At 47.1% G+C, this 3489-nt stretch overlaps 1 pseudogene; it reads left to right on the forward strand.

Moving 5' to 3' along the window:
• The first annotated feature begins 1660 nt into the window (after positions 1–1660).
• Positions 1661–2434, forward strand: LOC131744706 (general transcription factor IIF subunit 2 pseudogene; annotated as a pseudogene).
• Positions 2435–3489: the final 1055 nt, after the last annotated feature.

Here is a 3489-nt window from a genome sequence, read left to right on the forward strand (position 1 = left end):
CAATCAGGAGGGGAAAAGAGGACTTTCTGCATTTAGCCAGAAGATGGTGAGAGCAATTTTAATTCAGAGTCTAAGTGGCTGGTCAGGGACTAGGAATAACCCCTCAGAGTACCTGCATCTCCAGCCTTTCTAAAGATGCTGAAGCAAGCTGCCTTCCCTCGAACCCACCCTACACTGGAGAACTAAGGAAAATGGGTTCAGTGGAGGAAATAATCAATTAAGCTATCCACCCTCATGCGTATGCTTTAGGAGATTTGGGGAAAAACCCATAACTGAATCAAGGTGATTGGCTTTCCAATCACCTTGTAACCCAATCCCATCAAGGAACTCCCTAAAGGTGGCAATAAATAGAGCTGTGTAGAGGGAGTGTGTTCTTCCTTCCAGGGAGAGGCAGCCTGGGGCCTGAGTGAGCCCTTGCTCATCAGGGAGCACCCTTCCTTGTAAGCCTTGCTCAGCACAGCTTTCTGCCTGCTCTGGTGAGTCTCAGCCTCGTAGAAGAGGCTTCCTTCCCGGCTTCCTTTTGTCAAATTATGCTCAGTCTTTGCTCTCTATGCCCTAGGCATGAGGGCATCCAGAAAAGTTATCTTAAGAAATACAGCCTCTCGGCTCTTTCTGGTTTAAATGGATTTGGATTTGAATTGGAAGGTTTCCCCACTTAGGTCAGAGAGAATATGGCAGAGCAGAGGCTGTTGAAGCTACAGTGGTGGTAGTTGATCCACGGTGGGCTTTAGGAGCTGTGAGGCAGAATTGCTCTGCCTGCGAGTCAGTTGCAGACAGCTGCACTCTGGACCTCAAAATATAGGCCTGGGGAAAGAAAAGAAGAAGAAGAAGAAACAAAACATAGGCCTGGAACCTGCTAACTTCTGTGGCTTCGATGTCTCTGCCAACAGCTGGTGTCAGGGTCTCTCCCTGTGCTCAGGCCAGGTTGGCAGGGAGGACTTGCCCCCAAGCCAAGGCCCTCCGTGCCTCTTATTTTGTGTGGAGGCAGGAGGGCAAAGCAGGATATCTGAATTCTGGACGGTGGGACCCTGGCGGGGCGCGGGGCATGGTGTCCACCTCCACTCCATTTTTTCACAACAAACCAACCAATTAAATAAGACCTTTCGTTCCTTCAAAAAAAATAAAATAAAATTATTAAACTCCTACAGCACTGAAAGCCACAAACTCTACCCTCATGGCGCTTACAGTCTAGTGGGGAAGAGATACGATAATATAATAAATATATAAAATATAAATTATCTAGGACATTTCACGTTGACTGGTGCTCTGGAGAAAAATAAAGCAGAGGAGAGGGACAGGGAGAAACAGGGTGGGAGGCAAGGCGTTTAGGAGATGCCTGTGTCTTAGAAAACTCTTCACATCAGTAGATAGGAGCTCCTATAATTTGAATTGCTGAAGTACTTCGTTTTCAGGATGTGCCACGATTGTTTATCAAACTCCCCACTTTTATGATGGTTTCCCATCTTCCCTTATTATGAATCATTTGACAATTGTTGTATAGCACTCTTTAGATTCTAACAAGGATAACATTTCTGAAGTCAGCACGTGTTTTATATTTATTTCCTTGCTAGGTTCCTGGATTTCAGCAGCTGGTTTTGGTGTCCCGCTTCCCTCTTCATCCCTAGCTGGCCCACCCTCTGCACCCTCAGCTCAGGTGCACATGGCCTCCAGAGGGAGCAGACCCATGCCCCAGAGCATTCCACTCAGCTTGGAGGGAATCCAACAGAACCAGCGGATGTGGCTGGTGAAGCTTCCTAAATACCTGTCACAGCAGTGGTCTGAAGCTTCTGGAGGCGGTGAAGTAGGGAAGCTGCAGATTGCCAAAAATCAAGGAAAGTCTGAAATCTCATTTATTTTGAATAAGGAACTTACAGACATTCGGGGTACAGATGGACAACCTGTCCCGGTCATTGCTCCCAGGGAGCATCAGCTTGTCTTGCAGGGGGTCAGAGGGCAGGTCCTCACAGTGCTGACTGAGCGTGCACCGGATCAGCTCTCCCTGGAAGGGACGGTGGTACATCGGGGAGAATGCAGACCTGCTCTGAGTGAAAACTACATGAGGCTGAAGAGAAAGCAAACAGAGGAGTCTTCCAAACCTGCCAGAACCGTACAGAAACTGGAGAAGGTAGTCACGACCAACTATAAACCCGTTGCCGATCATCAGTGCAATATTGAATATGAGAAGAAAAAGAAAGAGAGTGGAAAGAGAGTGAAGGCTGATAAAGACCAAGTTTTAACCTTGCTATTTGCTGCCTTTGAGAAACACCAGTATTATAACATAAAGGACTTGGTTGGAATCACTATGCAACCTGTGGTGTACCTGAAGGAAATCTTGAATGAAATCGGTGTTCAGAATGTAAAAGGGCCCCACAAAAACACATGGGAGCTAAAAGCAGAGTACCGGTATTATCCGGCAGCAGCCAAGAGTGAATGAGACAGCCCTTTGTCAAGAAGCGTCAGTATGGGCTTCCCTGGTGGCGCAGTGGTTGAGCGTCCGCCTGCAATGCAGGGGACACGGGTTCGTGCCCCGGTCCGGGAAGATCCCACATGCCGCGGAGCGGCTGGGCCCGTGAGCCATGGCCACTGAGCTGTGAGCCATGGCCACTGAGCCTGCGCGTCCGGAGCCTGCGCTCCGCAACTGGAGAGGCCACAACAGTGAGAGGCATGCGTACCGCAAAAAAAAAAAAAAAAAAAAAAAAAAAAAAAAAAAAAAAGAACCATCAGTATGCGCATGACAATCTTCCGAAGCTAAAAGTGATGTGAGGCTGTGCTAGTTTTGCTAAGAGATAGGGCGGTTACATATCTTTTTCAGTATTCACATTTAGATTGTAAAACATGGAAATAAAAAAAAGATGTAAACGGAGAAAATGTTGTCTTAGGACTGCCCGTCTTTGCTGCGTCCCCAAAGAGCTCAGCCCCCCCCTCTCAGTCTAAAGAGAAAGGTCATCAGAAACTGGACAGGGGTGAGACCGGGGTGGGCCTGGGGTGGAGGGTAGGGTTGGCTGGGGTAGGCATGGAGGCAGCCTTCCATCAGTTAGACTGGTAGGCCCCAACTCACGCTCATTGTTTCTGTTCTATTACGAACGCTTGGAATAAATCTGACCTTTCCATCTTCATAACATTCCCTCATGGAAACCATGGTGTCAGCTTGAATGAATACTATATTTTCTACCACCAATTTTCTCCTTGTTTTCTATAGTTTTTCTAGGAAATAGCTCTTAGGTCCTCCCATACTCTCCCTTCCCATTTATGCTGAGCTAGGTCTCCATCTGTCACATCCTTTCTAAATAATGTCTCTGCCTGAAACAACCAGTTTTGTTTATTCCACACCTGGTATAAAACCTTAAGTGATTCCTTACTCACTGCTTCAAGTCATAGATGTCTACCTAATTTTCTAGGCCATCCACACTTTCTCCTGCTATTACTGAGAGCCTTCCATGAAATCTGAGTTCCAGTTACTCATAGAAGATGAATAAAGGGACTATGTGA

The sequence above is a fragment of the Kogia breviceps genome, chromosome 1 (genome assembly GCF_026419965.1).
Source record: "Kogia breviceps isolate mKogBre1 chromosome 1, mKogBre1 haplotype 1, whole genome shotgun sequence".
NCBI classification, from domain to species: Eukaryota; Metazoa; Chordata; class Mammalia; order Artiodactyla; family Physeteridae; genus Kogia; species Kogia breviceps.